The sequence below is a fragment of the Procambarus clarkii genome, chromosome 22, assembly GCF_040958095.1.
Source record: "Procambarus clarkii isolate CNS0578487 chromosome 22, FALCON_Pclarkii_2.0, whole genome shotgun sequence".
Classification (NCBI taxonomy): Eukaryota; Metazoa; Arthropoda; class Malacostraca; order Decapoda; family Cambaridae; genus Procambarus; species Procambarus clarkii.
The window spans coordinates 13747496-13762061 of record NC_091171.1 but is presented as its reverse complement, the minus strand read 5'-3'; the positions used below and the strand labels follow the sequence as shown (position 1 = coordinate 13762061).

The window sequence follows — 14566 nt, the reverse complement described above, 5'->3', positions numbered from 1 at the left end:
GAGCTGCATACTCCAGGATTGATCTTACATAAGTGGTATGCATGTGTGTGTGTACTCACCAAGTTGTGCTTGTGGGGGTTGAGCTCTGGCTCTTTGGTCCCGCCTCTCAACCGTCAATCAACAGGTGTACAGGTTCCTGAGCCTATTGGGCTCTATCATATCTACACTTGAAACTGTGTATGGAGTCAGCCTCCACCACATCACCTCCTAATGTATTCCATTTGTCAACCACTCTGACACTAAAAAACTTCTTTCTAATATCTCTGTGGCTCATTTGGGCACTCAGTTTCCACCTGTGTCCCCTTGTGCGTGTGCCCCTTGTGTTAAATAGCCTGTCTTTATCTACCCTATCAATTCATTTGAGAATCTTGTATGTGGTGATCAATTCCCCCCCCCCCCTAAGTCTTCTGTCTTCCAGCGAAGTGAGGTTTAATTCCCGTAGTCTCTCCTCGCAGCTCATACCTCTCAGCTCGGGTACTAGTCTGGTGGCAAACCTTTGAACCTTTTCCAGTTTGGTCTTATGCTTGACTAGATATGGACTCCATGCTGGGGCTGCATACTTCAGGATTGGCCTGACATATGTGGTATACAAAGTTCTGAATGATTCCTTACACAAGTTTCTAAATGCCGTTCTTATGTTGGTCAACCTGGCATATGCCGCTGATGTTATCCTCTTGAAGAATTTCATCTCCCAAATGATACCTTGCATCTGGCCTCCTGCTCCCTACACCTATCTTCATTATATTACATTTCCTTTGGTTAAACTCTAACAACCATTTGTTCGACCATTCCTTCAGTTTGTCTAGGTCTTCTTGAAGCCTCAAGCAGTCCTCCTCTGTCTTAATCCTTCTCATAATTTTGGCATCGTCAGCAAACATTGAGAGAAATGAGTCTACACACTCCGGGAGATCATTTAAGTATATCTGAAACAGGATAGGACCGAGTACAGAGCCCTGTGGGACTCCACTGGTGACTTCACTCCAATCTGAGGTCTCACCCCTCACTGTAACTCTCTGCTTCCTATTGCTTAGATACCCCCTTATCCACTGGAGCACCTTACCAGCTACACCTGCCTGTCTCTCCAGCTTATGTACCAGCCTCTTATGCGGTACTGTGTCAAAGGCTTTCCGACAATCCAAGAAAATGCAGTCCGCCCAGCCCTCTCTTTCTTGCTTAATCTTTGTCACCTGATCGTAGAATTCTATCAAGCCTGTAAGGCAAGATTTACCCTCCCTGAACCCATGTTGGCGATTTGTCACGAAGTCCCTTCTCTCCAGATGTGTTACCAGGTTTTTTCTCACGATCTTCTCCATCACCTTGCATGGTATACAAGTCAAGGACACTGGCCTGTAGTTCAGTGCCTCTTGCCTGTCGCCCTTTTTGTATATTGGGACCACATTCGCCGTCTTCCATATTTCTGGTAGGTCTCCCGTCTCCAGTGACTTACTATGGAGAGTGGCAAGCAAAGTGCCTCCGCACACTCTTTCAGTATCCATGGTGAGATCCCATCTGGACCAACAGCCTTTCTAACATCCAGATCCAGCAGGTGTCTCTTGACCTCCTCTCTCGTAATTTCGAACTCTTCCAAGGCCACCTGGCTTACCTCCCTTTCTCCTAGCACAGTGACCTCACCTTGTTCTATTGTGAAGACCTCCTGGAACCTCTTGTTGAGTTCTTCACACACCTCTCTGTCATTCTCAGTATACCCGTCCTCGCCTGTTCGAAGTTTCAATACCTGTTCTTTCACTGTTGTTTTCCTTCTGATGTGACTGTGGAGTAGCTTTGGTTCGGTCTTAGCTTTGTTTGCTATATCATTTTCAAAACTTTTCTCTGCTTCTCTTCTCACCCTGACGTACTCATTCCTGGTTCTCTGGTATCTCTCTCTGCTTTCTGGTGTTCTGTTATTCCGGAAGTTCCTCCACGCCCTTTTGTTCAGTTTCTTCGCTTCCATACATGCCCTATTATACCATGGATTCTTCTGTTGCTTCTCGGATTTTTGGCTTTGGGCCGGGATGAACCTGTTTACTGCCTCCTGACACTTTTGGGTAACATAGTCCATCATACCCTGTACAGACTTATCTCTGAGGTCTGTGTCCCAAGGTATTTCACTTAGGAAACTTCTCATCTGTTCATAATTCCCCTTTCGGTATGCCTGCCTTTTGATTCCTAGTTCTTTTTTGGGGGAGATAAGTCCTAGCTCTACCAGGTACTCAAAGTTCAATATACTATGGTCACTCATTCCCATGGGCGCTTCCATCTTCCTTCCCTGTGTGTGTGTGTGTGTGTGTGTGTGTGTGTGTGTGTGTGCGTGCGTGCGTGCGTGCGTGCGTGCGTGCGTGCGTGCGTGCGTGCGTGCGCGCGTGTATGTTTCTGTCAAGGTTTATGCAAGACAGTGTGTACACCTTATATCACGTGGTCGTGTTTGTGAGTGTTTGCAGGCAAGCAATCTGTAAATGCAGGACGAGTGTTGGAACGGGCGGGAGTTGAGAGGGTGCAAGGAGACAAATCAGAGGTGGAGGAGGAGAGAGCACACCAGCGCTGAGGGCTGAGCCAGGCCTCGCCCTCGCCAGAGTGAGCCCTCAGCCCCGCCCTCGCCAGAGTGAGCCCTCAGCCCCGCCATCGCCAGAGTGAGCCCTCAGCCCCGCCATCGCCAGAGTGAGCCCTCAGCCCCGCCCTCACAGCGGCTTCCATCATGGTAGTAAATGCCTGTCGCCAGAAAACTGGAGTCTGACACGAGTCAGAAAGTTCAGCTGCTTAAGTTACTTATTTGTCTAGGGGTCGTGTGTTCCACACAGCAGACTCAGTTTGCTAATAAACTCTTTAGTATTTGACATAGAAAATTTAGAGCAGACAAGAGTAGGAACTGGAAAACAAGACGAGGCATATTTCCTTATAATTCTAATGACACTTGAATCCATTAAAGTCAATGATAATTTTATATTTTAGGTGCTCCACCTTTTTAAATAATTTGTTTAATATATACAGTCGTTTACATAGAGTGAGAGTTCTCTTTATGATATATGATCAATAAGAGCGGCAACACATTTCTTGGACGGCTTATGCCTTCCTGTCTAGTGTATACAGGAGACGCTTCCTGTGAGTGACCCAGGACTCAACACACTTCAAGATGTGAACTGAGGAAGGAGATAAATGTTAGACGAGCGACACACACACATCAAGAGTTTTATTGCGAGGGGAACAATAATATAGGAATGAGTGCAGTTGTCTAACGGACTGTTGGCTCGGGGGCAACCCGTTCTCGCAAATTTAATAAGTCAATATTGACTTATTAAATATGTGCATAGGTGACATACTTAACATAATAGATACCCTTAAAAAGATTCATAGAAAACACCGACCTTACCTAACCTTGTTAGTATCTGAAGATAAGCATCTTATTGCTTCGTAATTACAATTATTACCTAACCTATAATAGGTATAGGTTAAGTAATAATTGTAATTACGAAGCAATAAGATGCTTATCTTAGGATACTAACAAGGTTAGGTAAGGTCGGTGTTTTCTATGAATCTTTTTAAGGGTATCTATTATGTTTAGTATATCACCTATGCACGTAGTTAATAAGTCAATATTGACTTTACGAATTTGCGAGAACGGGTTGCTCGGGGGATATCCGTCTTGCAGGCTTTGTTTGTGCCCTTTGTGTAACTGTTGAGCACCCGTTGCTGCCTCACGAGGCTGTGTAACTGTGCTGAGTAACCGTTGCTTCCTCACGAGGCTGTGTAACTGTTGAGTACCCGTTGCTGCCTCACGAGGCTGTGTAACTGTGCTGAGTAACCATTGCTTCCTCACGAGGCTGTGTAACTGTGCTGAGTAACCATTGCTGCCTCACGAGGCTGTGTAACTGTGCTGAGTAACCGTTGCTTCCTCACGAGGCTGTGTAACTGTTGAGCACCCGTTGCTGCCTCACGAGGCTGTGTAACTGTGCTGAGTAACCATTGCTTCCTCACGAGGCTGTGTAACTGTGCTGAGTAACCATTGCTGCCTCACGAGGCTGTGTAACTGTTGAGCACCCGTTGCTGCCTCACGAGGCTGTGTAACTGTGCTGAGTAACCATTGCTTCCTCACGAGGCTGTGTAACTGTGCTGAGTAACCATTGCTGCCTCACGAGGCTGTGTAACTGTGCTGAGTAACCGTTGCTGCCTCACGAGGCTGTGTAACTGCTGAGTAACCATTGCTTCCTCACGAGGCTGTGTAACTGTGCTGAGTAAACGTTGCTGCCTCACGAGGCTGTGTAACTGTGCTGAGTAACCGTTGCTGCCTCACGAGGCTGTGTAACTGTGCTGAGTAACCGTTGCTGCCTCACGAGGATGTGTAACTGTGCTGAGTAAACGTTGCTGCCTCACGAGGCTGTGTAACTGTGCTGAGTAACCGTTGCTGCCTCACGAGGCTGTGTAACTGTGCTGAGTAACCGTTGCTGCCTCACGAGGATGTGTAACTGCTAAGTAACCATTGCTGCCTCACGAGGCTGTGTAACTGTGCTGAGTAAACGTTGCTGCCTCACGAGGCTGTGTAACTGTTCTGAGTAACCACTGTTGCCTCACAAGGCTGTGAAGTAACTTGGGTCACCTTGTGCCCGAACAGGAGGTGCCGAGGCTGCCTTACCGAACCTGGGAACGGGCTCGGAGCGGGACCTTCTTCGCCAGAGACAACATCTCCAACTTCCTCCGGTTCTGCCGCCGTCTTGGGGTCCACGACAACCTACTTTTTGAGACGGAGGACCTGGGTAAGTCTTCGCCTGTATTCATATTCACTTTATTTTGTAGGACTTTATAGTATTTTCTGATTCTCGACGTTTTTACACTTATTTATGATAAGTTATGAATAGTGTCCAGTATTTCTCTATATTTCTATACATTTTAGCCATATTCAGACGATGAATCATTGTAACATGGCTGAATATATGATGACCAAATAATACACCAGAAGGTGAGGAGACGACGACGTTTTGGTCCGTCTTGGACCACTATCAGGTCCATGATCAAGACTCACAATGGACTTAATAATGGTCCAATATAGACCGAAACGCCGTCGTCTCCTGGCGTTTGGATTGATCATTATTTTGTCCATATTCTCTATATTTCACCGTGATGCTCATCACTCAGCAGTGCACAGTGCACAGTTTCTCTACAGTCACTAGAGGTTCTCTACATTCCTCTCTGATTGTTCTCCTGCTGCAGCTTTTGGTGTCCGTGATAAGGTGGCAGTTAACGCTCAATGAATGGCCGTCTTAGCTCAGCTTCACACAAAGTGCAGGGGACGCTTGCCTCAGCCAGCCGTGGCGTGGCAGCACTCACAACACTGCAGGTTGGGGCTCAAGTTGTGCCATTGTCCTCCACCGGAATTATTATGTTGGCATCATTACAGTTTTCTTTCTGGACTGCATTAAGAGGGACAAGGCGGCCGGGCCGTCACCGACACTGTGCTCATTGTCCTCCTCCTCCGCGGTATAAATTATCATTACAGTTTTGTTGGAATTTTGAGTTAAATGTTCTGATTTGCTTACGGTTAACAAGGGCCGTTGCCTTGTGATAACTTTTATTTGGTAGTTAATATGTAGAAACGTAAGAACGCCAAACTACAATGCTAGACAAAAGCTCTGGGTTATGATGAATAACTACAGCCTCGATAATGAACAACGGAAACAAAGATAATTTACGGTATAGTGGTGTGGTGTTTACATGAATATTAACTATACACCCTGGAGCACTGAGGCCGGCCATCAAACAAGGGGTGTTCAGTGGTTACGGATTACCAATAATCGCTCTGAAAGGTTTATAACAAGTATAACAACACCACTTTCTCTCGCTTCCTAATTCTAAGTGTCGGCGATGACTGCAAAGAAGACCAAACATACACGTTAGTGTAGCCTGGTGGTTGTGAGAGCCCGCGCCCGCTCCCACCTGTGCTGGGCCTGGGGATGGTGGCAACAATGGTAGAGGAAGGCTCGTGATGTGTGGAGGTAATAGTTACCCTTATAACAGTGTGGTGAGGCGGCCAGGGATGACACCACACAACATAATGTGTCAAACAATGTGGGTGTTGCAACAGCAGCGGGATGAGTCTACACCTGCACAACACTCACCATTACTGCCTGACTCATACACCACTCACCATTACTGCCTGACTCACAACACTCACCATTACTGCCTGACTCACAACACTCACCATTACTGCCTGACTCATACACCACTCACCATTACTGCCTGACTCACAACACTCACCATTACTGCCTGACTCATACACCACTCACCATTACTGCCTGACTCACAACACTCACCATTACTGCCTGACTCACACAACACTCACCATTACTGCCTGACTCATACACCACTCACCATTACTGCCTGACTCATACACCACTCACCATTACTGCCTGACTCACAACACTCACCATTACTGCCTGACTCATACACCACTCACCATTACTGCCTGACTCATACACCACTCACCATTACTGCCTGACTCACAACACTCACCATTACTGCCTGACTCACAACACTCACCATTACTGCCTGACTCAACACTCACCATTACTGCCTGACTCACAACACTCACCATGACTGCCTGACTCACAACACTCACCATTACTGCCTGACTCACAACACTCACCATTACTGCCTGACTCACACAACACTCACCATTACTGCCTGACTCACACAACACTCACCATTACTGCCTGACTCACAACACTCACCATTACTGCCTGACTCACAACACTCACCATTACTGCCTGACTCACAACACTCACCATTACTGCCTGACTCACAACACTCACCATTACTACCTGACTCACAACACTCACCATTACTGCCTGACTCACAACACTCACCATTACTGCCTGACTCACACAACACTCACCATTACTGCCTGACTCACACAACACTCACCATTACTGCCTGACTCACAACACTCACCATTACTGCCTGACTCATACACCACTCACCATTACTGCCTGACTCATACACCACTCACCATTACTGCCTGACTCACACAACACTCACCATTACTGCCTGACTCACACAACACTCACCATTACTGCCTGACTCACAACACTCACCATTACTGCCTGACTCATACACCACTCACCATTACTGCCTGACTCACACAACACTCACCATTACTGCCTGACTCACACAACACTCACCATTACTGCCTGACTCACAACACTCACCATTACTGCCTGACTCATACACCACTCACCATTACTGCCTGACTCACACAACACTCACCATTACTGCCTGACTCACACAACACTCACCATTACTGCCTGACTCACAACACTCACCATTACTGCCTGACTCATACACCACTCACCATTACTGCCTGACTCACACAACACTCACCATTACTGCCTGACTCACACAACACTCACCATTACTGCCTGACTCACAACACTCACCATTACTGCCTGACTCATACACCACTCACCATTACTGCCTGACTCACACAACACTCACCATTACTGCCTGACTCACACAACACTCACCATTACTGCCTGACTCACACAACACTCACCATTACTGCCTGACTCACACAACACTCACCATTACTGCCTGACTCACACAACACTCACCATTACTGCCTGACTCACAACAATCGCCTGGTTCTCAGTCACATGGACCCCGCCACAGTCACGTGCTCTTAGCATGAAGAAATAATCACGATACTTACTATAAGTCATTAAAGGAAGCAGAGAAACTAGAACAGAACGGTTTAACACGAGTCTGACAAGAGAGGAAAACCTTCCTGCAATTTCGGGCACTGAGCGTTGTCGATCACAGAGACGGGACTGGTAAGGTTTTGTTTGTTGCAACGAGACGGAGGCTGGCCAGGTGTTGCAGTGTTGCTCCCTTGACACAGCTGTTGCAGGCAGTGTTGCTCCCTTGAGGCAGGTGTTGCAGGCAGTGTTGCTCCCTTGACACAGCTGTTGCAGGGTTGCTCCCTTGACACAGCTGTTGCAGGGTGGCTCCCTTGACACAGCTGTTGCAGGCAGGGTTGCTCCCTTGACACAGCTGTTGCAGGCAGTGTTGCTCCCTTGACACAGCTGTTTGCGGCAGTGTTGCTCCCTTGACACAGCTGTTGCAGGGTTGCTCCCTTGACACAGCTGTTGCAGGGTTGCTCCCTTGACACAGCTGTTGCAGGGTTGCTCCCTTGACACAGCTGTTGCAGGCAGTGTTGCTCCCTTGACACAGCTGTTGCAGACAGTGTTGCTCCCTTGACACAGCTGTTGCAGGGTTGCTCCCTTGACACAGCTGTTGCAGGGTTGCTCCCTTGACACAGCTGTTGCAGGCAGTGTTGCTCCCTTGACACAGCTGTTGCAGACAGTGTTGCTCCCTTGACACAGCTGTTGCAGGGTTGCTCCCTTGACACAGCTGTTGCAGGGTTGCTCCCTTGACACAGCTGTTGCAGGGTTGCTCCCTTGACACAGCTGTTGCAGACAGTGTTGCTCCCTTGACACAGCTGTTGCAGGCAGTGTTGCTCCCTTGACACAGCTGTTGCAGGCAGTGTTGCTCCCTTGACACAGCTGTTGCAGGGTTGCTCCCTTGACACAGCTGTTGCAGGCAGTGTTGCTCCCTTGTCACAGCTGTTGCAGGCAGTGTTGCTCCCTTGACACAGCTGTTGCAGGGTTGCTCCCTTGACACAGCTGTTGCAGACAGTTTTGCTCCCTTGACACAGCTGTTGCAGACAGTGTTGCTCCCTTGACACAGCTGTTGCAGACAGTGTTGTTCCCTTGACACAGCTGTTGCAGGCAGTGTTGCTCCCTTGACACAGCTGTTGCAGGCAGTGTTGCTCCCTTGACACAGCTGTTGCAGGCAGTGTTGCTCCCTTAACACAGCTGTTGCAGACAGTGTTGCTCCCTTGACACAGCTGTTGCAGGCAGTGTTGCTCCCTTGACACAGCTGTTGCAGGCAGTGTTGCTCCCTTGACACAGATGTTGCAGGCAGTGTTGCTCCCTTGACACAGCTGTTGCAGGCAGTGTTGCTCCCTTGACACAGCTGTTGCAGGCAGTGTTGCTCCCTTGACACAGCTGTTGCAGGGTTGCTCCCTTGACACAGCTGTTGCAGGCAGTGTTGCTCCCTTGACACAGCTGTTGCAGGCAGTGTTGCTCCCTTGTCACAGCTGTTGCAGGCAGTGTTGCTCCCTTGACACAGCTGTTGCAGGGTTCCTCCCTTGACACAGCTGTTGCAGGGTTCCTCCCTTGACACAGCTGTTGCAGGGTTGCTCCCTTGACACAGCTGTTGCAGGGTTGCTCCCTTGACACAGCTGTTGCAGGGTTGCTCCCTTGACACAGCTGTTTGCGGCAGTGTTGCTCCCTTGACACAGCTGTTTGCGGCAGTGTTGCTCCCTTGACACAGCTGTTTGCGGCAGTGTTGCTCCCTTGACACAGCTGTTTGCGGAAGTGTTGCTCCCTTGACACAGCTGTTTGCGGCAGTGTTGCTCCCTTGACACAGCTGTTTGCGGCAGTGTTGCTCCCTTGACACAGCTGTTTGCGGCAGTGTTGCTCCCTTGACACAGCTGTTTGCGGCAGTGTTGCTCCCTTGACACAGCTGTTTGCGGCAGTGTTGCTCCCTTGACACAGCTGTTTGCGGCAGTGTTGCTCCCTTGACACAGCTGTTGCTGGCACTGTTGCTCCCTTGACACAGGTGTCACTGTGAGCCTCACCTGACTCTCCCGCCGCTAACATTCAACACAGCCAAGCACAACCGCTACCTTTAACCACTCACGTAATTGCAGACAGTTTAAATTGAATGCAGAATTTCAGGTGATAAATTGTCTTGCGGCAGAGAACATCCAAGTAAAGAATGCATCGTGAAGTTTGGCGGTAGTCGCTTGTGTGTTAATTAGTAGCTGTGTTGAGCGGTGTGTTCCCGCAGTGTGTGGGCGCCTCGCACACACCCACTCTCACACACTCCCTGGCACCACACCCACCCTCACACACTCCCTGGCACCACACCCACCCTCACACACTCCCTGGCACCACACCCACTCCCTGGCACCACACCCACTCCCACACACTCCCTGGCACCACACCCACCCTCACACACTCCCTGGCACCACACCCACCCTCACACACTCCCTGGCACCACACCCACCCTCACACACTCCCTGGCACCACACCCACCCTCACACACTCCCTGGCACCACACCCACCCTCGCACACTCCCTGGCACCACACCCACCCTCACACACTCCCTGGCACCACACCCACCCTCGCACCACACCTACCCTCACACACTCCCTCGCACCACACCCACCCTCACACACTCCCTGGCACTACACCCACCCTCACACACTCCCTCGCACCACACCCACCCTCACACACTCCCTGACACCACACCCACCCTCACACACTCCCTGGCACTACACCCACCCTCACACACTCCCTGGCACCACACCCACCCTCACACACTCCCTGGCACCACACCCACTCTCACACACTCCCTGGCACAACACCCACCCTCACACACTCCCTCGCACCACACCCACCCTCACACACTCCCTGACACCACACCCACCCTCACACACTCCCTGGCACCACACCCACCCTCACACACTCCCTCGCACCACACCCACCCTCACACACTCCCTGGCACCACACCCACCCTCACACACTCCCTCGCACCACACCCACCCTCACACACTCCCTGGCACCACACCCACCCTCACACACTCCCTGGCACCACACCCACCCTCACACACTCCCTCGCACCACACCCACCCTCACACCACACCCACCCTCACACACTCCCTGGCACCACACCCACCCTCACACACTCCCTCGCACCACACCCACCCTCACACACTCCCTGGCAAAACACCCACCCTCACACACTCCATCGCATCACACCCACCCTCACACACTCCCTCGCACCACACCCACCCTCACACACTCCCTGGCACCACGCCCACCCTCACACACTGAAAGAACAGGTATTGAAACTTCGAACAGGCGATGACAGGTATACAGAGAATGACAGAGAGGTGTGTGAAGAACTCAACAAGAGGTTCCAGGAGGTCTTCACAATAGAACAAGGTGAGGTCACTGTGCTAGGAGAAAGGGAGGTAAACCAGGCGGCCTTGGAAGAGTTTGAAATTACGAGAGAGGAGGTCAAGAGACACCTGCTGGATCTGGATGTTAGAAAGGCTGTTGGTCCAGATGGGATCTCACCATGGATACTGAAAGAGAGTGCAGAGGCACTTTGCTTGCCACTCTCCATAGTGTATAGTAAGTCACTGGAGACGGGAGACCTACCAGAAATATGGAAGACGGCGAATGTGGTCCCAATATACAAAAAGGGCGACAGGCAAGAGGCACTGAACTACAGGACAGTGTCCTTGACTTGTATACCATGCAAGGTGATGGAGAAGATCGTGAGAAAAAACCTGGTAACACATCTAGACAGAAGCGACTTCGTGACAAATCGCCAACATGGGTTCAGGGAGGGTAAATCTTGCCTTGCAGGCTTGATAGAATTCTACGATCAGGTGACAAAGATTAAGCAAGAAAGAGAGGGCTGGGCGGACTGCATTTTCTTGGATTGTCGGAAAGCCTTTGACACAGTACCGCATAAGAGGCTGGTACATAAGCTGGAGAGACAGGCAGGTGTAGCTGGTAAGGTGCTCCAGTGGATAAGGGAGTATCTAAGCAATAGGAAGCAGAGAGTTACGGTGAGGGGTGAGACCTCCGATTGGCGTGAAGTCACCAGTGGAGTCCCACAGTGCTCTGTACTCGGTCCTATCTTGTTTCTGATATATGTAAATGATCTCCCAGAGGGTATCGATTCATTTCTCTCAATGTTTGCGGACGATGCTAAAATTATGAGAAGGATTAAAACAGAAGAGGACTGTTTGAGGCTTCAAGAAGACCTAGACACGCTGAAGGAATGGTCGAACAAATGGTTGTTAGAGTTTAACCCAACAAAATGTAATGTAATGAAGATAGGTGTAGGGAGCAGGAGGCCAGATACAAGGTATCATCTGGGAGAGGAAATTCTTCAGGAGTCAGAGAAGGAAAAGGACTTGGGGGTTGATATCACGCCTGACCTGTCTCCTGCAGCACATATCAAGCGGATAACATCAGCGGCATATGCCAGGCTGGCCAACATACGAACGGCATTCAGAAACTTGTGTAAAGAATCATTCAGAACTTTGTATACCACATATGTCAGGCCAATCCTGGAGTATGCAGCCCCAGCATGGAGTCCATATCTAGTCAAGGATAAGACTAAACTGGAAAAGGTTCAAAGGTTTGCCACCAGACTAGTACCCGAGCTGAGAGGTATGAGCTACGAGGAGAGACTACGGGAATTAAACCTCACTTCGCTGGTAGACAGAAGAGTTAGGGGGAACATGATCACCACATTCAAGATTCTGAAGGGAATTGATAGGGTAGATAAAGACAGTCTATTTAACACAAGGGGAACACGCACAAGGGGACACAGGTGGAAACTGAGTGCCCAAATGAGCCACAGAGATATTAGAAAGAACTTTTTTAGTGTCAGAGTGGTTGACAAATGGAATGCATTAGGCAGTGATGTGGTGGAGGCTGACTCCATACACAGTTTCAAGTGTAGATATGATAGAGCCCGATAGGCTCAGGAATCTGTACACCTGTTGATTGACGGTTGAGAGGCGGGACCAAAGAGCCAGAGCTCAACCCCCGCAAACACAACTAGGTGAGTACACTCCCTGGCACCACGCCCACCCTCATACACTCCCTCGCACCACACCCACCCTCACACACTCCCTGGCACCACACCCACCCTCACACACTCCCTCGCACCACGCCCACCCTCACACACTTCCTGGCACCACGCCCACCCTCACACACTCCCTGGCACCACACCCACCCTCACACACTCCCTGGCACCACACCCACCCTCACACACTCCCTGGCACCACACCCACCCTCACACACTCCCTGGAACCACACCCACCCTCACACACTCCCTGGCACCACACCCACCCTCACACACTCCCTCGCACCACACCCACCCTCACACACTCCCTGGCACCACACCCACCCTCACACACTCCCTGGCACCACACCCACCCTCACACACTCCCTGGCACCACAGACACCCTCACACACTCCCTCGCACCACACCCACCCTCACACACTCCCTGGCACACACCACGCCCTCTACACCCACTCCAAACCCCCCCCCCCCCAGGTCCCAAAATACTGGAGGGCCAGGTCCCAAATCTACACAGTAAAATAACAACGTACTGGAGTGAACGATATGGAAGAACATGCAGAATAGAACCAGTGAAGAGCAGAGGTGCCATAGGCACAATCAGAGAACACTGTATAAACATCAGAGGTCCGCGGTTATTCAACGTCCTACCAGCGAGCATCAGAAATATTACAGGAACAACCGTGAACATCTTCAAGAGAAAACTAGATAGTTTTCTTCAAGGAGTGCCGGACCAACCGGGCTGTGGTGGGTATGTGGGCCTGCGGGCCGCTCCGAGCAACAGCCTGGTGGACCAAACTCACAAATCAAGCCTGGCCTCGTGCCGGGCTTGGGGAGTAGAATAACTCCCAGAACCTCATCCAGGTACAATCCAGGTACTAAAATGATCCCGGTGATGCGTTAAGATGGAAATATTATATTTGGTAAAAGCCACGTCAGATAAAATGGATTAGTTTGACGGTGACTAATTATAATAATTGACTAATAATTATATCCCCAGATTACTTATATTACAGACAATAAATATTCCTTATAAGAGTGCAATATAGCTTATACAATATTATATATATATATATATATATATATATATATATATATTATAATATATATATAATATTATATATATATATATATATATATATATATATATATATATATATATATATATATATATATATATTATAATATATATATAATATTATATATATATATATATATATATATATATATATATATATATATATTTATATATATATATATATATATATATTTATATATATATATATATATATATATATTATAATATATATATAATATTATATATATATATATATATATATATATATATATATATATATATATATATATATATATATATATATGAGAGCGCATACGGCTAGATATGTTAGGAATGCGGGGGCTGGAGGGAGGTATGCCAGGCGCCAGTGCCAGGCATACCTCACAAATTATACAATATTATGAATATTCTTGATAAACACGCGCCCGCCCTCTCGCTCTGTGCATATATCTTACTATATGGACACACACACGAGGTGGGGGAGGAGGTGAAGCTGTGTGAGGGAAGAGTGAAGCTGTGTGAAGGAAGAGTGAAGCTGTGTGAAGATGTCCAGAAAGGTGCTGTGTAATAGAGGAGATGAAACTGTGTGAAGGAAAAGGTGAAGGTGTGTGAAGGAAGAGGTGAAGGTGTGTGAAGGAAGAGGTGAAGGTGTGTGAAGGAAGAGGTGAAGGTGTGTGAAGGAAGAGGTGAAGGTGTGTGAAGGAAGAGGTGAAGGAAGAGGTGAAGGTGTGTGAAGGAAGAGGTGAAGGTGTGTGAAGGAAGAGGTGA

The 14566-nt window shown here is 48.9% G+C and overlaps 1 protein-coding gene across 1 annotated transcript in view; it reads left to right on the top strand.

Moving 5' to 3' along the window:
• The first annotated feature begins 4611 nt into the window (after positions 1-4611).
• Positions 4612-14566, top strand: part of LOC123757528 (uncharacterized) — a 236833-nt gene continuing 226878 nt past the window's right edge. The window contains exon 1 of the mRNA XM_069329467.1: positions 4612-4745. The gene's annotated coding sequence lies outside the window, so the exon portion shown is untranslated. The remainder of the gene's footprint in view (positions 4746-14566) is intronic.